The sequence below is a fragment of the Lissotriton helveticus genome, chromosome 10 (genome assembly GCF_964261635.1).
Source record: "Lissotriton helveticus chromosome 10, aLisHel1.1, whole genome shotgun sequence".
In the NCBI taxonomy this organism is placed as follows: Eukaryota; Metazoa; Chordata; class Amphibia; order Caudata; family Salamandridae; genus Lissotriton; species Lissotriton helveticus.
The window spans coordinates 812,075,345-812,100,039 of NC_136071.1; positions in this window are offsets into that span (position 1 = coordinate 812,075,345).

Here is a 24,695-nt window from a genome sequence, read left to right on the forward strand (position 1 = left end):
CATCCCTGGAATCTTCCGCTTCAGGCTTGGTCCCCTCCCCAATCACAATACAGGATGGTTTTCAGATAATAGCAACGCTTCTGCTGTGACGGATCTCATCGAGTGTGGGCCTTGATCTACTATAACTCCTTTGAAGAGGGGTGATTCTTTACAGCTGTGGCCATAAACTACATCTGCAGGGCTAGCTGATACCCTAGGACCAGCCTGGACAATCGGACACAGAGGAAAAGGAGTGTCAGAGGGTGCGGTAGTGAATAGGGCGAAAGGGAGGTGTCGGGCGGGCAGAGGGTGTGATTCTCAGGGAAGAGCAGCGCAGATGGGAGGAGGTTTATTACCCATGCATAAGACAGAGAGCGGGGGTGACCACTGCCTGGGGGAGATGCTTGCGAGGGTGGGGAGCCATGCTAAGGATCGACAGCGTGCACAGAGTGGGTCTGGTCAAGGCATCTAAAATGGCTGCCGTGCACGACAAAAGTGTGGCATTTGAAAAAAGACAAGATGGCGCAGACAATGTTTTTCAACACTTCCTGATTTCCTTCGAATCGAACGTTAACAGACGTTGGGGCATATTACCAAAGTTAAGCGATATTTATCCCTAACGATGCTTAGCAACGATTTTTTTACCGTCAGAAATTATCGCAGATAAACCTTGCTATTATCAAGGTTTATCGCAAATACGATAAAAAACGACCGCAATGCATTAATATCGCTGAAAACTCAGCGATATTCATGCATTACCGAGCTAATGCTCTTAGCCATGTTATCCACCTCCCATTGGATAACATGGCTAAGAACTGCTCAGGGCAGGTGGTAGCTTTTGGAGATATTCGCGCTTATCTCGAATATTTCCAAAAGTTGATAATAGGAGATAGCGATGTTAGCGACTGTTTCCAGTCGCTAAGATCTTGGCATGCCCACTTTGCATGTCATTAGTGATAAATATCACTCACATGCAAAGTGGGGCCCAAGATGGTCGCTATCTTCTACTAGCCGTCGCTAACTGATGTTAGCAACAGCTAGGTAATACACATATAATTTTATCTCCGCGAAGCGGAGCGCTGTTACAGATATATATCTTGTTTTTGAACGTTAATTTCTCAAAATGCACTGAAGCACATATATTGAGACCTAGCAAAGGCACATCGGGCTACCAGTCCCTACAATTTTGCCAAGTTTCGTGCAAATCCATTCAGCTGTTCGATCCTACCGAGAGACAAGATGGCGGCCGCTACGGACTGTTTGGAATGTTTACAGACACCGGAGAGCCAATCAGCTTCGCTTCGCAAAGCTCCGTAACGCGAAAAGTACGCGAAGCGGTGCGCTGTTACAGATATATATCTTTTTTTGAACGTTAATTTCTCAAAATCCACTGGAGCACATATATTGAGATCTAGCAAAGGCACATCGGGCTACCAGTCCCTACAATTTTGCCAAGTTTCGTGCAAATCCATTCAGCTGTTCGATTATTATTATTATTTTTTTTTTTTGCCCCGCGGGGCCCTTTTAAAACCTCCACATCAAACCTAAACGGTCAGGGAGGATCTACTATGCCCCCTTATGGTCATTTGCCCCTTCGGTTTGGCCTCCGCTTGTCTCTCGATCCTACCGAGAGACAAGATGGCGGCCGCTACGGACTGTTTGGAATGTTTACAGACGCCGGAGAACCATTCAGCTTCGCTTCACAAAGCTCCGTTGCGCGAAAAGTACGCGTCCTGGAGCGCTGCTCGGTCCGCTGTTACAGATATATATCTTTTTTTAAACGTTAATTTCTCAAAATCCACTGTAGCACATATATTGAGACCTACAAAAGGCACATCGGGCTACCAGTCCCTACAATTTTGCCAAGTTTCGTGCAAATCCATTCAGCCGTTCGGGCTAAAAGTGAGGCCAACCGCCCTATGGAAAACTCAATGTTAAAAACACGTTTTGGGACCCCCCTTTTTTCTCGGCTCCCCCTTGACGAACCCCCCCCAAATTTTCAAGGGCTACTCAGAAACAAAATGTGCCATTTTCCTGAAAATTTCAGCCAATTCCGTCCACAAACGCCAAAGTTATTAGACATAGAATTTTCAAAAATCCCATAGAGAAAAAATCCTAACTATATATACCTACTGGCGACCGCCAGTAGGTAATATACATATATATATATATATATATATCACTCCAAAAGATGACGACGCTGTGTGCGCCTTTTTATTCCTTTATTTCGTCGCTGCCAAACGCGTTTCGACTGCCAAGCAGTCTTGCTCACTGGTCAACTGGAATTTGAAAAGCAGCCATTTTTTAAAACAATTAATTAAGTGTACTCTGAACTACACAAGATAGACATAAAGAACAGACTAGTAGTTTTATCTCTACTATTGAAGTTGACTTTTACAAATCCATTTTAACTTTTGCATTCTGCGCATGAAATATAAATACACTTTTGTTTAGGTCCTAAAACATTGTGTAAAATATTAAGAATATTAACAATGTCATGGTCATTTGTGTGATATTTAGCATGTGTTAATTTTTCAATGCACAAAGCGCTACCAATATTTGATGCTGCGCAACTTTCCTAAATACCGCTGAAATGAGCAAACTCTGCTCAACCAGGTTTGAAAAACAACTAATGTTTATCAGAGCATATCTTACTTTCAAACGCAATTGTAACTTTATTGACAATTGCTAATATGCTCATACCACATCTTAAGTACAGCTCAAGTGAGCATATTCACACCTGGTTATTCAACAGCTAATGTTCATGTAAGCCCCCTATTTGCACAATACCAAAGTTCAATAAATACACATCGCACAGCAAAACAGAATTATAATATATAGCGTTTAAATAATTAGAACACCATTCAAAGCCACTTCTCGACACATGACGTGGTCCAAGTGTGTAACGCCCAAGTGGGCAAAGCACAGCTAAAAACAAGTTCAACTTCCTCTGGTCAATTTCATATTCAGAGAGTCTGTTCCTATAATAACGTGTACACTACATTTTTACGTAATACATTCAGTGGCTCTTTAATTATTTCTACAGATGTGTGTGCAGGTCCTCTTCTACGTTCAAAACCCCTGGTTGCATGGAATTCAATTTAATAATATAGCGGGACTTGAGGTTTCTTAGTTTCTTTAACTGGTTCCTCCCTCTTATGTTTACCAACACAGAGTCGATCACATAATAAGTGAAACCTTTAGTATCTTTGTTATGAACCCGCTCAAAATGCCTCGCCACTGGATACAATCTGTCCCCATTTCTTATTGCTCTCAGGTGTTGTAAGATGCGTTTGTGCACCTCATGGATAGTGCTGCCTATGTACCGCAAGCCACAAGGGCACTGCAGCACGTAGACAGCAAAATCCGTTCTACAGGTATATTTGCCTCTGATATTCTCCATCTTATTCGTTAGGCCTACCTTGTATTTATCACAGTTAAGTCCATGTGCACAGGCCTTGCATCTAGAGCATTTGACAAACCCATCTTTCTTATTTAGCCATGTTGTTTTCGGCCTTGGCTTCTTTAAAGTATTGCTCACCAGGGATTCTCGCTTTCCTTAAGGTAATCTGTGGTCTCTTTGTGACTTGTCTGCCTAGCACGGGGTCGTTCTTAATAGTGTGCCAGTGTTTGTTGAGTATTCTCCTCACCTCATCATGTTGTCTACTGAAAGTTGTTATGAACCTACATTGGTTCTCATTCTTTTTCTCACTCTGCACTTTTTTTTTTTATCCTCATTTGCCTGGCCCTCCTCTTATTCAGCCTCCAACTGCCATGCGCGTATTAAATCAAAGTGCAAGATTCCCACTGCACCTGAAAACGCGATTGGTAAGAATCGGCAGGAGATGGCCCGAAGAGAAAACGGGTGATGACTCCAAACTTGGTGTTAAACCAGTTGAACTAGCCTTGGAACCAAATGGGGGGGCCTAGTTCTTAGAGTTCTAAGGCATAATCATTGGACCGGGAAAAGAAAAAAAAAACCCTGGTTACTGTCTCCACTGAACCAAAAAGTTCCAGAAAGCCCGGTTGCGTGGACCAGTTGATCTCGACATGTCTGTTTTAGAGTTTGCGTACAGAGATGATAGCCAATTTGCATGTGTTGGTGCCGTGTTTTCAATCCAAACCTTGCATATCTCTCTTCTTGCAACCAGTATTGCATAAAACAGAAATGTCCTTGCATGACCCTTTATGCTGTAGTCCCATCCAAATATAATCAGGGGAAGTGTAATGTAGATCGAGATGTTGAAAATGGAGTCCAAGGTCGCTTTTACTCCATTCCAGATCGGTAATAGGCTAGGGCATTCTTTAAACATATGGATGTCCGAAGCTGCGATGTAATTACATTTATTGCATTTCTTCCCTGGGATGAATTTAGACAGTTTTAGAGGGGTAAAGTAGGCTCGATGTATCGTAAAAAAATGGTTGCGTCTAAGACATGCAGGTTTAACACACTTGTATAACAAGGTGCAGGATTTCTGCCAGATTTCGATACTCTGGGCCCGAGTTCTGTGCCCCATAGTTGTTCCGGGAGGGTAAATTCTCCATCTATCTCTTCTAACAGGCTCCAGTACCACTGCAAGACTTCTTTGCCCCCTCCTGATCGTACTACCAATTTCTCTTCAGTGATGCTGCGCTTCCCAAGTGTTACCCCTGACCTGGCCAGTGCTTTGAACCAACTGTCTAATTGTAAAAACTTAAAACTCGAAAGCTCTGAACCCAGTTGGTCCCGTAACTCCTCCCAGGGCCTCAGTGATTCGCCTACAAACAAATCTCCCCATGTTGATATTCCTCCTTCTCTCAACGGGATTGCGAGCCTGTCTTCCAGGCAAAGCGGCAATCCCGGAGATTCCCAAATAGGTGCAAAGTTAGAGTAGTATGGCAAGCCTAGTTTCCTCCTTATATGTGACCAGGCCTTCGCTTGGGACATAAGAATTTTTTATTTCACTTTTGTGAAGTATTTCTGGTCTCCATATTTAAACATGTAGCCGTTAGTTGGTAGACCGGCTCCAGTCAGCATGGCATTAAACATGAGACCAATAGATGTATTAGATGGGACTTTTAAGAGCATTCTTGAATGAGACAGTTGAAATGCCCACGCATAATACTGTAAATCAGGCAGAGACAGTCCCCCCTTTTCCCTCCTCCTTCTCAATTTCTTCCATGCCACTCTTGCCGATTTATAGGGGGATGGTGTTGAAAATAAAAGTAAATTTAGGAAGGATGGACATCTTCATCAGACTTATTCTACCGAGGATAGTCAGTGGAAGATTGGACCAAGATTTTAACAGTTTCTTACTTTCATTATACACTCTCTCAAGATTAACTTGAGCGATTTTGCCGACGTCATGTACTACCCGAATACCCAGGTATCTCATTGAGTTGGGTATGTTTAGCTGTAAATCAGGAATGTTCCAAGCCATGATGTCAGTTTTGCTTGGGTTGATCTCATAACCCGAAATGCGGCCAAACTCTTCGGCTCTCCTTATTCCCTCTGGGAATGTAGTCTCCGGGTCTGAAGTAAAAATTAGAATGTCATCTGCATAGAGAGCTACCCGCTTTTTCCACTCCCCAAATCTGAAAGATGGAATAAGTACATCCCGTCATAGGACTTCCGCAAACGGTTCAATGTACAGATTGAAGAGGAGGGGGGAAAGCGGGCAGCCCTGTCTAGTGCCTCTCGAAATCCCAAATGCTTCAGACAATGTACCATTTATTAGGAGCCGTGCAGATGGTGAGTTGTACATACGTTCTATAGTGCGACAAAATTTCTCCCCAAAGTTAAACTTCTTCAGTACGTCATTGAGATAGGGCCAATTTACCCTATCAAAGGCTTTAGCCGCGTCTAAGGTGAGTGTTGCCAGCGGAAGGGAAAAGGATGAGGCGATGTCAATTGCCCCCACTAGATCGTACGTTAGATCGGAAAGCTGGCGACCTTTGATGAATCCCTTCTGGTCCTGATGTATAATTTCCCCCACTACTGAACCCACTCTAGATGATAAGATGGAAGCAAAAATATTATAATCGCTGTTCAATAGTGATATTGGGCGATATGACCCACATAAAGTTGGGTCTTTGCCAGGTTTGGGAATCAATACTATAGTGGCCTCACTCCATGATCGAGGGGGGTCGTATCCCTCCCTCAAAATGCCATTGAAGAGGGCCGTTAAAGTAGGGACAATTGCATCAGCCAAGACGCGGTAAAGTTCACCAGGGGAGTCCGTCAGGACCTGCAGCTTTACCATGTTTAAGTGACAAAATGACCTTCCTTACTTCTGTTTCGGAGATATCCATCTCAATCCCTTCGCGTTGTGCAAGTGAAAGGGATGGTAAAGGTATCTGATTTAACCATATGTCCCTTTTCTGTTGGTTGTCAGGGATATCTTCCCTGTATATCTCCTCAAAGAATTCCCCGAAGGCTGTACTAATTTCTTGGTTCGATGTTCTGAGCTCACTTTCTCCTTCAGCCTTAATTCCTCTTATATGACTTTTGGCTTGATCAGCTTTAACCCTCCAAGCCAAAATCTTGCCCGCTGTTTCCCCGAATTCAAAATTTGAAATTTTGCTCGCCTCCCATCTCTTTGTTACTCTCTCTTGTAGTATATTTTCTAGCTGATTTCTCAGATCAGACATGTTCTTTTGATCTTGAAGTGACCCAATTGAGGCCTCGAGTCTCTGCTCGATTTTCTCTAGTTCCAGTTCGAGATTTTGAATTTTCGATGTATAAATTTTCCTCAAGTAGGAGGCTCTATTCGTGATACAACCTCTCAAGTATGCTTTTAGAGCCTCCCAGACCGTATCAAGAGAGGCTGAGCTCAAGTTTATATCTAAGAACATACTAGTTTTGGTCTTTAAATATGTCACTTCCTCCAGTTCCAATAAAATAGTGCGGTCGAATGACCAAGAGGGATGTTTAATTTGATCTGGAAGTTTTAGCATAAATAAGAGAGCCGAATGGTCCGATAGGTGGGAGGGTATATACTTAATGCTAAATATAGAGTTTTGGAGGCAATAGCTGAATAAGGCAAAGTCAATTCTTGAGGTGTGTTTATATTTTAAGTTCCTATAGGATATCCCTTGTTTGGTGCCCGCCTTTTCTCTCCATAGATCTGCCAGACCTATTTGCTCCATAATCCCTTTGAGAGACTGTCTAGCTTTAGAAGGAGGATGACTTCTATATCTGCTGTGGTGAGTGGATTTATCTAGTTTTGGGTTCAATGTAACATTGAAGTCCCCTGTCCATATTATAGGGTCGGAAGTGGTCATTAAGTTGTTCCTGACTATTTCTAAGAAGGACGGGTCATCTATATTGGGACCATAATATCCGACTAGATTACACACCCACCCATTGATGGACAGCTTTACTAGAAGCCATCTTCCACTATTGTCCTCATTGAAGTTAAGAATCTGCACCTTTGCTGTTTTTTTGCAGATTAGGAGGATTCCCCTTAAGTTGGCGTTGTGGTCAGTACTGATGAATTTGTCTATCCACTTTTGTTTTTTTAGTATTGAGTTGGCCTCACTTTTTAAAAGATGTGATTCTTGGATGACAATGATCTGCGCTGGGGAGTCTCGTAGGTATTGTAGAATATGTTCTCTTCTCTCTCGCACGCGCAGACCATTGACATTCCAAGATAGGAACTGAACTGAGGTCATCTTTCAACATCCTCCCTGGTGTGTGCATCCCTACCGCACACTTTTATGTTGTTGCCTTTATTAACTTTGTGTGTCTTGGCTCTGGCAGTTGATCTGTTTAGTAAAAGAACTTGTTTTGAAGGACCAGACTCCTGAGGATTTTTTTGAATTTTTGTGCCCCCCCCCTCAGCTCCCCCTCCCCCCCCTTGGAGAACCCACCCATACTCACTCCGACCAGGTGTAAGGCCGGCTTTGCGCCAAACTGCGCCTTCTCCTCCCACACCACGAAGTGCTCGCCTTACAAAAACTTAAGACAAATAGCCCGTGCATTAACCTGTGCAGGGACTTTACATATATTCACTTTCCCCTTTTGTTTTATTTATTTATTTATTTATTTATTTTTTTTTATTTTTTTCCGCTCTTTCTTTCTTTTTCCCTATTCCTTCCTGGAACTTCCTGGGAACTTCCTATAGCTCCTATGACCCTATAAATCGCCCCCTTATAATGCAGCCTCTGAGACTGCATTCTCAACAGTGAGTCAAATGAAAAGGGAGTAAACAGGGGGTATAAAAAGGAGAATATGATAGAGGATGGGGACTTAATGGTTCTGATCACTTAAAGTTTGCCCTGGGAGTAATTACGAATGGATTCCAGAAGTTCATCTGCCTCATAAGGTGATCTGACATTATGCATCTTATTATTATACATAATACGCAGAAAAGCCGGAAACCTCATCTGAACTGTTGCACCAGCCGCTCTAAATGTATCCATCTTCTGGCCCAACTCCCACTGCCTATCAAGCGTAGTCTTAGATAGATCGGAGCGGATTTCGAAGGGGAAATCAGGACCTTTTGTAGTTTTAAGTTTAAGCGCAACATTGAGAATTTTCTCTTTCAGGGCATACGTCAAGAAATTTATAAGAATTTTCCTAGGTTTAGTCCTGCCAGAGTTTAATCGGAAAGGATCACGGTGGATTCTCTGTATGTCTTTATCCAACTCCTTCGCTGACTCCTCGAGGTTTAAGGATTCCTTCAGTAGTTTTACTATGAAACTCTTAAGGCCTCCGCCTTAATTTCCCTCCGGGATCTTCAGGAGACGCAAGTTATTTCTGCGTGAGTAATTCTCTAATGATTCCACTCTTTCTTTCATTGCGTCCCCTTCCCTCCGTAAGTTTTGGATTTTTGACTCGGCTGCATCTAAGTTGGCTTTCATTGCTCCAACCGAGCTCTCCAATGCTTCTGCTCTTTCCCCCAGGCCATCTACTTTTCTCTCCAATGCTTCACAGGATGACCGAATATCATTCTGATTTGTCTTAGAGACCAGAAAGTCATTACCGATCTCTTCTCTCATTGAGGCAATTGAGGCTACCAGGGCCTCCAATGCGGACTCGGTGTTAGTAAAACTCTTATGGCTGTCTCGTTCTTCACTTTTGCATCAAACAGGATCTCCTCCCTCTTCTTTTTTGATGCTTTATTGATACCACTGTCAATCCAGTCCTCAGGGTATCCTCTATCTCTGAACCTCCTTTTTAGAACACCCAGTTCCTCCCTGGTCTCCTCTGGTGCACTACAATTATGATTAACCCTTATGCTCTCTCCGTAGGGTATTTTTTTAATCAAATTAAGAGGGTGAAAGCTCTGAGCGTGCAGATCCTTTTTTGCTTCATATTTTTTGTTTATTCACATTAAGCAGTAGCAAATCTTTTGAGAACAGAGGCCCTGAAGAAAGCCGGTGGAACCCCTTGTCCTGGTGGCTGAAACATGTTGGCCTTTTTTGTGGCAGTCGATATTTGTTAAGTCTGCCCTGTTGTTTGCACTGTTCTTGGTTTTAATTAGAGGGTGACATAACTATTTGAATAAAACATATTGATTACCTTTTCACCACTCTATTTTATCTCACCACTTATTATTATTAAGTTTGCACTGCACATATTCCCATACTTTGGTGTCTATCTCATGGTCAACACAGTGTCTGTGGGTTTGACTCACTGAGATTCTTCCAACTATTGGGTGTGGACATGGTCCCAATGATCGAGGGACAGACCACCCCACTCGTCCTGGATGACCAAATGAGAATATAGATCATCGTAATATTTTTTGATGGGAATCCATGATCATGATTTCTTTGAGTCTCACTGACATTCACCTGTGGTCTTGATTTAGCTGCACAAGTATGTACCCTCGATACTCACAGACTGTATAGTGATTTGGTACTCACAACCAAACTAACAGTGGCTGTCATTTAGAGTAGGATCTATTGTACCTAGCTCTTCTGTATTAGACCCCTGGTTCTTTGTCTGTTGTTCTACTTGACTTTGGGGAATGTGAACCATGGCAGGTCTTTAAATACCCCTTGGACCCTTCCTCTCCCTGTGGTGTTATTATACTATAAAACTGTAAAATCAGCAAATCAGCAAACCAGTCTTGCTTTGTTGACTATTCAGCCGCCTTCGACTGGGTGCCCCGACATAAGGTCTGGGAAAAATTGAGCAATTGGCATATTCCAGCTGGGCTCCTCAATGCCATCATTTCACTGTACAGCCATACCTGGATCCAAGTTAAATTAGCGGATAACACTATATCAAAGAAGTGCCGGACAAATCGTGGACTAAAACAGGGATGTGTACTTGCTCCAACGCTGTTTAATTTATACACTGCAGATTTGGGGAAGAAGCTTCAGAATGCTAGCCTTGTATCTCCGAAAATCAGGAAAAACAAACTGCAAATTCTACAATACGCCGATGATTTAGTGGTAATGGACCACTCAAAAATCGGGCTGTAAATAGGTCTGGTCACCTTAAACAAGTACAATGAAACCAATGAGCTTATAATCAATGCTCAAAAAACTAAAGTAGTTGTCTTCGGCCACTTTCCTAAAAAAGTCTCACTGAAATGGCACGTGGGCACGGAGATCATCAACACCACGCGTTCGTATAATTATCTTGGATGTTGGCTAACTGAAACTGGCAAAGCAACTGTACATAGGCACAAAATGAAGGCTAGAGCACAGGCAATAATATTTTCGTTTTGTAAACTAAATGAGCTCATGCAGAGTCCAACATCAGCACCCATTAGGAAAGTATTACAAGCAAAAATTAGGGCATCTGCAGGCTATGCACAACAAGCATTCCCAGGCAAAATGTAGGCAATGTTGGACAAAGTGCAATGCCAGGCCTATAAACGTATATTTAAACTTCCGAAATATACTCGGAACAGTCTAATTCGTTTGGAGTTTGGCGTAAATCAACAGAGTAAGGAATGCCTGGGAACACATATAAAATACTTTTATCAAGTGTTAAAAGCTCCAGCCGGAAGTTTAAAAAGTATGCTCAATCCAATGTACAGAGAGACCACTAACCCGTGGCAAGGTTATAAGGAAACAGCAGTGGAAACCTTGGGGTTAGCAATTGAAAATTGGCAAGATGGATCAGTGAATTATCTGGCGATCAAAAATGCAATAAACAAACAGTGCTTTTTCCTGTCACACACAAATGATCTAGCAGAATATATGTCAAGAAGAGGGCCACCCGGGTTGGCAACATCATGCATTGGGCATAAGATCCAGCCCTACCTTAACCAAGCGCTGGGAAGGAAAGCACTTAAAAACATTACATGGCCCAGATTAGTGCCCCTTCAAATTAAGGAACGAAACCCCGGATGGAAGTCCCTCAAACACAAAATAAGATGCAGACTCTGCAACTATAAACACGAATCTCTGTTACACATGATTTGTTGCTGCCCCGTGATGCTTCTCCCCCGTCAGACCCACTTAAAACAAATTTGGCTACGGCTCGGGGTTCGGACAGTAAAAGAAGCGGCGGCAGTACTTTTCTCTTGCTCTCGTCCAGCAGATTTGGCTAGGCTTGGGAAATATATGGCAGAGCTGCGAAAAAGGCTTGCGGAAGAAGATGGGCCATGCAATATGTAAAGTTAACTTCACCGAATAAGTAATATGTGCCCCCACTGAATCAGACAGAGAAGGTATTACATTTTCTTTTTCTGCCAAATACTGCAAAAAAACTTCGTAAAAAGGACGCATTGGCAGACCCCTGTGATGTCATCAATGGACAGACATAAATATTTACATATTTATTGTATTTTAATTGCTTCGGGACTGTTGCACACAAATGTTTTCTTTTATAAACCGCTGTTTTTTTTTAAAACCTTTTATAATTGGCATACAAGTAGTATTGCCAATGGTTTTAAGTAACTGTGCAATATCAATAAAAAATTCAAATCATTCATACTCATCATGATTCAAGAGGGATTGGTCGTACCATTCTTTCAACTCATTATTAAACTGATTATTGCTTTCTAACATCAATTTTTCATCCACACTCTTGTAACATTTCTTGTTGTTAAGCTGTTTATATGCTTCAACTAGATATTTATCTCTGTCCCATAGGACAACGTTGCCCCCTTTATCAGCGCTGTGGACTATGCAGTTGTCACACTCAGACAATTTCTTAACTAATGCATGATAAGTTTTTCGTTTGCTAGTGCTCAATTTATTGGCATTATGATAAGCATCTTTGCCCAGTTTTTTTCAGTTCATTTAACACCAAGTCATTATATACATCAGTAGTATCTCTCGCCGTCATCGGTGTGAACCTCGAACTTGGTCTGAATCCCGTTGGTGCATCTTGATAAATATCGATATTCTCATCTTGGGCGACATAGTTGGCATTGATGGCTGTATTCTCATCATGAGTCTCCATATCCATAGCTCTCAGTTCCAACATTAAGTTCATGTCGTCTACCACTAGACCTCCCCTCTTGATTTGATTCATCACCAAAGGTCGTATTAGGTCTAGACAAAGAGTTTTTCAAAAAGTGCTTTTTCAGTTTTAACATTCTGATGAACTTGAATAAGTCTATTCAAGTTTGTACATAATCCAGATTTTCGTCTCTAGGTCTCCTGCAGGCTGCCCCCTTCCGCCTCTTCGACCTCTGCCTCTTCCTCTTGGTATGTCTTTGTTCTGTGTTGGTGGCCTTTGACGCAAATTGTATTTCCTTTCATCACATAAAAAATCAAACTAATTGATTATTGATGGTACTGATCTCTGTACGCTTGCGTGCTCATCCAGGTCGGTGTCTACTTCAGAACTTTGTAAACTGCTTTGTTCTGAATGAGATTCCACACCCGCTTGATTTGCCTTTCCCAACTTCTGTTTGCGGATAGTGTTAAATTTCCTGGTGAAAGTGTAGATCTGCCCTTTATCATAATCCTGTTTATCTCTCAGGAATTTTGGGGATTTGCGCTCTTTGATGGAGACCTCAAGCTTCTTCAGCCTCTCTTTGCAGTCACTTTTAAATACTTTTTTTTTAAACTTTATTTTTCCAGTTTTTGTAACATATACAAAGAACCCCCTCAATTGGCATCATTACAACACATGTACACAATTCGGCACCCTCATTATGGCACTCGAGGACATAGGCATCACCTAGATAGGTATGGACACACAGGGATCAACAGAGTAGCAGGCAAATAGATAACATCATGAGGAAGCAGCCGAGCACCACCCAACACCCTGTAATAAATAAGCTCTAGTGGTCCCCCCCTCCCTCCCCATCAGACCCCGACCCACTGGCGAGAACAATTCATCACTTGCCCCGTCAGACTCGCCCTGGGTAGACCGCCCCCCTTCCGCCAGTCCAGAGTCACACATAATTCGCCAAGCAAGTAATTCGTCCTGCAGTTTCTTGTCCCTCGGAGTGAGTTGCATATGAGTAGTAATTGCCACCCTGCACCTGGCAAGCACCAACATTAATTACAATAGTTTACAGGAGAGCTTCTTGTTCTTGGGCTTGGGAACTAACGCCAGTAAACAATGCAAGGGATTCATTGCTATCTGAAGGCCTGTAGTGGTGACTATGCGATCTATCACCCCCGCCCAGTAACTCCTGATCAAAGGGCAGTCCCAGGCTAAATCCAGGAAGCCCGCTCCCCCTGCACCACATCTGGGGCAGCTGTCTCCCCTGTTCCAGAGATACGCTTCAATGATATCGGAGTCAGGTAGGTGAGGTGCAGGAAATTAAAGTGTATCAATTTGAACGGTGCATTGCGCGATACCTTGCACGTGAGGGACCCTATTCGCTTCCGCTGTCCCTGTTCTAGAGCAGCCCCAAGATCTGCCTCCCATGCCACCCAGGATGTTGGCACCGGTGGGGTGGAGTCCTGTTTCATAGCCGTATATAGCAGAGAGATTAGTCTACGCCCCCTGCCACAGGAAAGAATAATGTTCAGGGTGTGGGTCATTGGGGGTGCGTCCGGGCACTGAGGCCAGGTAACCTTCACCACATCATGTAGTCCCCGGTAGTGCAGGTATTGCCCTCTCCCAAGACCGAAGGTCTCCTCCGCCCGCTCGTAAGTCAGGATGGACTCGTTGGGGTAGAGGTCAGCCAGAACTTCGCATCCTCCCTCCCGCCAGTTGTGGAAGGACATGTGTTCCTCCATGGCAACGAAAGGGGCCAGTATCCAGACTGGTAGCTCCCTGTGAAAGGGCAACCGCCGCAAAACCTTCTCCACAAACTGCTGCCAGATGCCTGCTGTGTGCCGCACAACATAAGGCAGAGTGTCGTCCGCTCCTCTTCCCTGCATCAGTGCGACCTGCAGTGCCTGCACGTTCGCTCTGCCCGCCAAGAGGCGCATCTCCCAGTTATCCGCGCCCGCGAACCACCGGGCCGCAGGCTGTAGTTGTGCCGCATAATAATATAAGTCGCAGCACGGCGCCTCCAGGCCCCCCTCTTCATAGCTACGAATGACAGTGTGGAGAGCCACCCTGCTGCGCCGGCCCACCCAAAGCACGGGTGTTAGCAGCATGTTGAGAGTGCAAAAGACGTGCGGAGGCAGAGGACACAGCGAATTCTGGAGGACGTATAGCATCCTCGGAAGCATTTCCATCTTGGCGACGGCTAGCCGTCCCATTAAAGAAAGCGGCAAGGAATTCCAAAAAGACACCGATTGTTGTAGGGACTTAAGTATCCGATCGATATTCCAGACCATCAGCTGTGAGTCCGTTGGCGCCTCCTCAATTCCGAGATAACGTAATGCCTCCCGTTCCCAGCGCAGCCCGAGATCCGGTAAGTCTTCCAGTGGCACGAGTCAAAACCCGCGAGCGGAAAGATCAAAGTCTTGCTGCGGTTAAGTTTCAGTCCCGATGCCTCACCGAACCGATCCAGGTGGTGCAGCAATATCGGCAGTGTCTCCCGCAGAGCTGTTAAGTAAAACAAGGCGTCATTCGCATATAAAGAGATGACACTGCATGTGTCTCCCACCTTAATGCCCCACTGTGCCATCTCTGTATGGACTCGGACAGCAAAGGGCTCTATGGCCAGGGCAAACAGGAGCGGTGAGAGGGGACACCCTTGGCGTGTACCCCGTCCTAGTCGCCACTCCTCCGTCTGTGCCGCTCCAAGTCTCACCCTGGCACGAGGGGCCGTATATAGGATGCAAATCCAGCTACAAAAGTTGGGCCCCAACCCCACTGCCCAGAGGACCTCCAGCAGATACCCCCAATCGACCGTATCAAACGCTTTAGCGAGGTCGACCGACACCAGCACCATCTGCTTCTCCCTGCCACGTACCTCATGCATAATGTGGTTCAATTACCGAAGGTTCATGGCCGTGTTACGGCCTGGAATAAACCCGCACTGGTCTGCATGGACCAGTTGGGACATATACGGTGCCAGGCGCATGGCTAGTAGCTTGGTCAAGATCTTCATGTCCGTGTTAATCATCGTGATCGGAAGATACGCCAAAGGGTCATGCTTGTTTCCGCCCGGCTTCAGGATCAAACAGATTTCCCCCTGAGTCATACTCAGTGGGAGAGTCTCGCGTTCAAACGCCTCAAGAAATACTTGCAAGAGAAGGCGGGAAAGTGTACCCTCAAATGCCTGATAAAATTCAGGTGGTAACCCATCGCTCCCTGGGGACTTGGCTCGCGGCAAGCGGCCTAATGCCGCACACACCTCGCACAGTGTCAGGGCTTCATCTAGCTCTTCCTGCACTGCCTTGGGAAGGGACTGCAGGGTCAACCCCTGAAGGTAAGGGAGATAAGAGGTCTCGGTGATAGCGGGGTTGGCGGCATATACCTGCTGTAAGTGAGACTGGAGAACTCGGAGGATGCCCACTTCTGATTGGACCACACCACCTGTAGGCTCCCGCAGGGCCACAATACGCTCCGGGGTTTGCTCCCGCCGAAGGATCCAGGCCAAAAGGCGGCCCGATTTATCGCCCTCTCTGTGAAGGCGCTGTCTATATTGGTCGAGGGTATATCTGTCAAGTCCATCTAGGATGTCATGAATGCGAGACAGAGCAGTCTGTTCCTCTTCTTGCTGAGAGGCATCAGGGGCCATCGAGGTTTGCAAGTTTAAAAGACTATCCTCTGCCTCCCATAAGTCCTGGTGGAGCTGTCTCCGAACCCCATAAGTGAGGCCCATGCCCGCTCCGCTTAGCACCGCCTTCAGGGCATCCCACCTACTGGCTAAAGTAAGCCCTTCCTCCCAGTTAAGGTCCACATAGTCGTTAAGAGCCGTCTCTATATGCTCTCTCCCCACTGGGTCCTGAAGGATATCTGCCGGCAGCCTCCAAGTCCGGGGGTGGGAAACTGGTGCCCCCCAATTCAACACGCACGCCACCGGGGAGTGGTCAGATAAGAAGCGGGCCTAATGGGTAACCTCAAGGGACATATTTGACTCTGCATTCGCCACTAGTATCCTATCCAAGCGACTATGTGTATTGTGAGTGTGGGAAAAGCAGGTGTACACATTCTGTGTCGGGTTCCTCTGGAGCCAAACATCAAGAGCCCCTATATTCCCCATGACCTCCCTAAGCTTCGCTGTCATACGTAGTTGTGTGCCAGCTCGCGCGGAAACCTATCCAGAACGGGATCAAGGACCCACAGCACCGGTGCCTCCAGGTCGGGGATCAGGACCTACTGAAGGGTCTGGAAAAAGATAGGGTCATCCATGTTGGGTGCGTATGAGTTTAGTATGGTGACGTCCCTGCCATCCAGTTTCGCCCGAAGGAGCAGGTATCTTCAGTGTATCTCCGCCTCCACATATTGGATAGCAAACAGGACCCCTGGTGCCACCCATATCAGGACCCCCCTGGCGTATGTGGAAAATGAAGAGTGGAAAACTTGACCCGACACTTTTTCCTCAATTTTTGGGCACCATCATCAACAAGGTGGGTTTCCTGGAGGCACGCAATGGAAACCTTATGCCTGCGAAGGAAGGACAGAACCCTATACCTCTTAGTGCATGTGCCTAGCCCCCTCACATTCCAACTTAAAAACGTATACCCCATGTCTGATGACGTAGCCAAACCAGCCATAATACTCTACCCATGATGCCACCCCAATCCCATGCCCGAAATGTGATACATACGATGCCTGTAACATTCTCCCTCAACAATCCCTCCCAAAACACCAACCACCCCGTCCCATGAGCAATATACCTGCAACAACAAAACATGCTGATATGCCCTTCCCCTGCTGGTGCCAGGACGTGCACAGCCACCCCATACGCCCCACAGGGCTAAACCACCCAACAGATAAAAAGGAAGACTCTCCTCCCCCCACCCAGCTCCCGACACAACCAGCTATCTCAACATTATCATAGGGCTCGGACCTACAGGGTTGAAACATGCACAACTTCCAGAGCTCCTACCTCCCTAAATAGCACTTTCCTCCCAATCCAAGTATCATGAGTACACTCCCCCATTGTGAGTGAGTCCAGGCAAGCCGGCCAAAGTTCACATTACACGACCATCCAGAGCACAACCAGATATGTCCTTCAGGACAGGGCCACGGAGGCAACCAGAGAGTCCCCCGCCGTTTCAGGGATCGTGTCGGTGGTGGGTGGGAGAGTGTCAGTGGTGGGCTGCAGAGTGTCTGGGACCAGTACCTCATCCCGAGGGGGAGCTACCCAAGGCGCCGGAAGGCCCTCGGACTCTGACAACTCCAGGCGGAGGGCCCCATCGTCTCCCACCGCGACACACCACCTCTCCTCGCGTTAAGCAGTGTCCGAAGGACGCCTGCCCCTGTTACTGCGCCTCCTCGTTGGTCGTGTCCCCCATGTACTTCTGGCCCCCCTGCTCACCCGGCAGGAGGGGCATCCCCCTGATCTCCAGCCACTCCCATACCTCCTCCGGGGCTTCAAAGAAATGTGCCTTTCCCTGGGCAATGACCTTAAGCTTAGCAGGGTAGAGCAGCATGTACTGCAGATGTAGCTCCTGAAGTGTCTGCTTGACTGCCAGGAAGGATTTCCGCTGTTACTGTTCTTGGTGGGTGTAGTCCGGGTAGATGGACACGTTGGCGTTTTCAAAAGTGAGGCTCGCCGTTTCCCTAGCCGCTCTCAGGATGCAGTCCCTGTCCTGGTAATTCAGGATCTTTGCGAGGAGGGCTCGTGGAGGGGCGCCCGGCCTTGGAGGCGAGACCAACGCCGTATGGGCACGCTCAATTACAAAGACATCAGACAGTCCCGTGGGGCAGAGTGTTGTACGGATCCAGTGTTCCAGAAAGCACTCCGCATTGCCCATCTCCGAGAGTTCGGAATGCCAAGAACCCTTATGTTACTGAGGCATGCCCTCCCTTCCGCATCTTCCGCCTTCCGCTCCAGCGCCCCCGTCGAGGCGGTAAGCTGCAAGACCATTTTTTTGAGGGACGCCACCTCTCCCTGCAGCTGGATAATATTCTCCTCCGCAGTGGAGACTTTATCCGCCACTTTCCGCAGGTCCATCCTCAGCAGGTTCACATCTATGGACGCTGTTTCTATTTGCCTCTCCAGGGGCGGAGTGGGACCCCTGGATTGCCTTCAGCAGCTCCGCCCAGGAGGGCTTGTTGGGGACCTCACTCTCTCCGTCCTGTCAAGACTGACGCGTGATCCGCTGCGAAGGGTGCCCCTGGGTAGTGTACTGTGTTATGGTGTTTGGCTGAGAGGTGCGGGGCATCTTGTCCTTTGGCATTAAAGGGACCGCACCAGGGCGTCCGAGCAGTAGAAGTGTCCTCAAGCCGCCCCCTCTCAAAGGCCTGTGAAGATGTGCAGAGTCCGCGACTGTCTCTCTGGCTGCGCGCAGCTGTGGCTCCCTGCAACACCAGTTCCCACTCACCACAGCGTCATCCTCGAAATCCCGAGATCATGAAGAAGGATGCCCTCGGCACCTGGTCACAGCGCCCCAAGATTCCACAGAGGCCGGACCTGGCTCAGCCGTGGCGGATCCCCAAGGAGAACGGGCACCACATTAGGTCCGCAGACAGTCCAGAACCATAGTCCAGCTCCAGGCATCTCCACTCACCCACCGCTGTGTAACAGGAGCAGCAACGTGGCAGAAGGAGTCCAACATCCTCCCCCACTACGAGTGGACCTGCACCTCTCCTCAGGCCCCCAGCGCCTACCGCCTCTTCTTGTGTGCTGAGGGTACAGTCCAGGAGCAGGACGAGGCTCCAGCCCCTCAAGGGATGCCGCAGGTGTTCTCTGAGACCTCCCGCTCCATGACCTGGCTTCGGTTCTTCACTCCGCCAGTGTGGGCCCCAGTTCCAGCCTCACTTGGCACACCGGGCAGGTACCTGCAGGACCCCGACGGGCTACGGGATTTCCAGACTTCTCGGGAAGCCCCCTGATGGCAGTGGGTGCCTCCCTTGTTGTCCCCCTGTCTCTCCTAAGGCCGGCCTCAAGGGGCACCCGGATCGCGGGTCGCCTCCGACCCGCCGGTGTAGGCCGCAGTCCTGGCCAGGCCCGTCAGCTCAGGCGCTTTTCTGTAGGATCCTGGCAATCTACGGGAGGTCCTCGCTTCTTGGGAGGCTCCCCGATGGCAGTGGGTGCCTCCATCGCTGGCCAGAGTCGTTTCAGGGCCGGTCTCAAAGGAGACAGAGATCGCGGGTCGCCCACGCCGCGCAAGTGCAGGCCAACGCCCCGGCCTCGCCTCCCGCACCGTGCTTGTCCGCACTAGGCCCTAACGGCCTCTGGAGCCCCTCACCTCATGGGAGGCCCCCGGATGGCAGTGGGCGCCTCCCCAACTCGTGCGCCTCACTATTGGGCTAGCGCAAGTCGCCCCCGCCGCCCTGTTGCCTGAGCGGTATTTAGGAAAGTTGTGCAGCATCAGATATTGGTAGCGCTTTGTGCATTGAAAAATAACACATGCTAAATAACACACAAATGACCATGACATTGTTAATATTCTTAATATTTTACGCAATGATTTAGGACCTAAACAAAAGTATATTTATATTCATGCACAGAATGCAAAAGTTAAAATGGATTTGTAAAAGTCAACTTCAAAAGTAGAGCTAAAACTACGAGTCTGTTCTTCATGTCTATCTTGTGTAGTTCAGAGTACACGTAATGAATTGTTTAAAAAAAATGGCCGCTTTTCAAATTCCTGTTGACCAGTGAGAAAGACTGCTTGGCACTCGAAACGCGTTTGGCAGCGGCAAAATAAAAGAATAAAAATCGCACACAGCGTCGTCATCTTTTGGAGTGGCTTACGAGACTCGGCTCGAGGAGTCTTTTTAGGTGACGCAACTCTCGTTAAGGTGGGGCAGAGGATGCTCGAGTAACACGACGTTAATCAATAGAACTGTCACCCCCGAAAACGCTGTGAGGCTGAAGAGCCGGAGATAGTGCAAGTCAGCCCCGGGAAGTAAAGGAACGAGTCGGAAGGTTGGAGGACATTCGGACATGTAACCTGAAAACCAGGTAAGACTGATTTCAAACTTTCAGCGGGGGAGAGAGTGAAACTTGTTTCTTCAGTGATTTAACACAGAAGAATAAAGCGGTTGTGATAACAGTGGAACTGGCTGTAAAATTGTGAAATGTTCACCGCAGAAGTGAAATAGCGCGAGGAGGCGGCACTTGAAGTTTTCAATGATGAGTGCAGAGGTTCGAGTGACTTGTCTGGAACTAGCACTGTGGGAAATACTCAAACCAACTTGATGGCACGACAAAAAAAATTGGAAAAGCTCCAGCGCACGGAGCTATCTAAGTGGTGGGAATCTAAATCGCTGCAGCGATATTTAGAAGTGCAACATGTACCTAGGGGCTCAGAGTAATGGTGGCTCCTAGTTATGAGGACCCCAATCCAGATATGCTGAAGGAGTGGGCAGCCAATAACAACGACGCTTCACTGAGGATGCTAGGTATATTGATTAATTATGCGGACATTGATAGGCAGAAGATCCTGGCGGAAATTGAGCAATTGTTAGGAGATCTAAGCAAAGAGGAAGACCAAGATGCTATTAAAGTATTTAAAAGTGAAAGCAAAGAGAGGCTGAAGAAGCTTGAGGTCTCCATCAAAGAACGCAAAGCCCAAAAATTCCTGAGAGATAAACAGGATTATGATAGAGGGCAGACCTACACTTTCGCCAGGAAATTTGACACTATCCGCCAACAGAAGTTGGGAAAGGCAAATCAAGCGGGTGTGGAATCTTGTTCAGAACAAAGCAGTTTACAAAGTTCTGAAGTAGACACCGACCTGGATGTTGACGCAAGCGAACAGAGATCAGCACCATCAATAATCGATGAGTTTGATTTTTTACGCGAAGGAAATACAATTTGCGTCAAAGGCCACCAACAGAGAACAAAGACATACCAAGAGGAAGAGGCAGAGGTCAAAGAGGCGGAAGGCGGTAGCCTGCAGGAGGCGTAGAGCCGAAAAAGAAAGTGACCATGTAACTGAAGAGAGTAAAGAACTAACAATAATTAATTTAACCAACATCACACTTACTGACGAAGTACAGGAAACAGTGAAGTTGGGACTTTCTTTTTTTTTTTTTTTTGGGAAGTTCCTCAAATTTTTTAATCCATATTCATTATTTTCATGAATAGTTCATCAATGCGTGAAGATGCATAGCGCAAACATAATCCAAAAAGAAATGTAATCCAATCATTAATAGTCCCAATGCATTTCGGGCAGATCGCAAGCCCTTCCTCAGGGGACAACTCTACAAACATAAAGGAAATAACATCATGTCACTAAATAATACATATACCAAACTATCATTGCACCAATGTTACAACCTCCATGCTGTGCAGATCACAACACATGCTGTAAGTAGAAACCAAATCCTCATGCTCACAACGTAACCCATTGTCAAGAAATCACAAAAGTGCTATGCAACAACCTAAAACTAAAGTGTGTTAATGAGAAAGGTCGAGTGAGATAAGGGACATTTAACTGCACCCCAGTGCCTAAAAATGTAGGGCAGTGCTCTAGTGTGCCAAACGTCCCAAAAGTATACCGCCTCAATATACGATACTCAAAAGATGATTACATCTGTGACGTGAAGTCGTTACTACCTGCAAAAAACATAAGTCCGCATTGAAACCACACGCGGTGGATCAGCCAGAACACTAACGCGGATAACGGCGGTCCTCAGTAGAGGTACTCACATTACATGAAGTCTGTGGACTCCCTCTGTTAGCAGCGAGCGCGAAGCCTCCGGTCAACCGGGTCTTGGTGAAGTTAGTAAACGCGCGAAGTGTGTACTAAACATAAGTATAGGACTGTGAGGTGAAGTGAAAAAATTGCGCCATCTTGGAAAGGTGTGTGAAAATCAACATAACAAATAAACAAAAGAGGGAGTGAAATGCTATAAGTCTAAAACAAAGCTGTAGTCAACAAAAACTCGATCCCCACACATAAACCCACATTACCATGAGGAGATTGTCATACTTAGAAACTGGTGACTGTGAAAGAACATACAAGGTGAATGGTACAAATAGATCAATAAAGTGACCAAAAGATGCAAAGTTCAAAGGTAACACAGAAATTCCATCCTGTCATTTAGTCCGTGTGGCTGCATCGTCGCCATGAAGCGGATCCAGAAGTTCTCTCTTTTTTTTATTTTTTTTTTATATATATTTTTATTGAAGAAAGCAGGAGTAAACGTTACACAAGTCTGGTGTCTTACTCAATTACATTACAATATTCGGCAGGCGTGTGAGGAATTGCAGAGAAAACAGTACACAGAAGTAAAATATACCAACAGAATGTATAATAGAACAGAAGAGTCAATACGGTCAATCAATTGGATAAGCTACAGTTTGCAGAACTAGTCCACCCGCAACTCAGGATAGTTAGAACCAGAGTAGACACCAAGATGAGTGAAAGAACCCGATTCAGGATATACGAAGCACCGCCCGCAAAAAGGGAAAAGAAAAGAAAAAGAGGCCATAGAACTAAACAAAGACAAAATAACAAACCCCCCCCACACACCCCACCCTGCACCCCTGCAATGGCTACAGCCTTACCCCACTAGCAGCGTGCCTGTCGCCTCAGAAACATGCCCTAAAAGAAGGGAGAAAGAGAGTGGAGGAGGAGAAAACAAACAGGCCCCCGGTCTCCCGTACCCCCGGCCAGAAGCAAACCACCCCCGATCAGAAACAGGACAATAATAAGCAACAGTTAGCAACATCGGGGGAGTTTAAAAGAATCGCCAGACTCCTACATTAGTACAACCTACAAATCCCGCGTCAAATGAAACCCTTTCGTCACACCCAGGCAATCAAATCAACCTTGACCACGTCGATTTTTCGTACGAACCCTCTCCGCTCGGACCGCCATAACGATAGTAAAGGTGAAATGTTTAACAAAGTCAGAGTCAATTTGGCCGGAAAGGAGCCAAGACATCTGCGCTGGAGGACTACAAGTCAAACGGCAATCGTCCGCAAAGAAAAGGTCCAAGGAGAGAGGTCGCAACAGTAAGGGGGGAAAGGACGGTGAAGCACTCCCACGGTCTCTGATGAACTTAGTAAAGCGTACAGGAACTTCTCTGTCCATCTCGGGCGGTGTTGGCATTAACTGTACTAAGCGTGTAGTAGTCACGGGCTCACTATCCGTTGCGTGGAAATAGGCTAAAAATACCAGATCTGGCTGTGGCACGGGGTCCTCAATCACGGTCATAATCTGTTCCGCAGGTAACAAAACTTGTTGGAGACAAATCGAAGGGCCGGTCCCCGGTATAAGACTGATAGAGTCAGCTTTGTCGATCAGTTTCTGGATGATGGCGGTGACCCTATAGTGGAACGCCCCAATGGCGGCCATTATGGTCTGCAATGATGGCGTAGTCTCCACCCGCTCCATCCTCTCTGGCAAAATAACCGAGTAGGTTTTGAACCCCGGAGGTCGACTACTCCGGGGTAACAGGCATAGGTGGTGCCGTTGGAGACAGTGGGCGCTCTCAATGTCGCTATATCGACACCGTCGCCTCCTGCGAGGGCCCGAGCCCTTCGACCCCGGGCGGGCAGCAAAGCCTCCGGGCAACGGACCTCCGACCATGGCAACCGGTGCAAACGCCGTTATACTGTGGATTCAACCGACCATCAAATCGCCATTCAAACCAGGCAGGATATACTCCCCTTCGGGGGACCGGACACGGCCCAAGTCTCGCGGCCGATGTTGTTCACTTCCAGCCCGGATGGATTCAAAATTGAGGCCCCGGCTTTCCGCACTAGGTGAGGCCGAGAATGACACACGGCATAACTTCGTTATCTGAAAAGATGGAAATCTCAGGATTGCATCTCCAGACTCAGGAAATCTTCAGCCACGTGGGAGCCCGGTGCAAATTCAGGATATTAGGCAGGATTGACGAGTGGCTGGCGGAGGTCGGCGGAGCCGGGAGCTTATGCGGCCATCTTGGTTGCGAGAGTAGCTCCTCCTCGAAGTTGGGACTTTCATTTTGTCCGGAAGCAAATCTGGATTATGTACAAACTCGAATAGACTTATTCAAGTTCATCAGAATGTTAAAACTGAAAAAGCACTTTTTGACAAACTCTTTGTCTGGACCTAATAGGACCCTTGGTGATGAATCAAATCAAGAGGGAGGTCTAGTGGTAGACGACATGAACTTAATGTTGCAACTGAGAGCTATGGATATGGAGACTCATGATGAGAATACAGCCATCAATGTCAACGATGTCGCCCAAGATGAGAATATCGATATTTATAAAGATGCACCAACGAGATTCAGACCAAGTTTGAGGTTCACACCGATGACGGCGAGAGATACCACTGATGTATATAATGAGTTGGTGTTAAATGAACTGAAAAAAACTGGGCAAAGATGCTTATCATAATGCCAATAA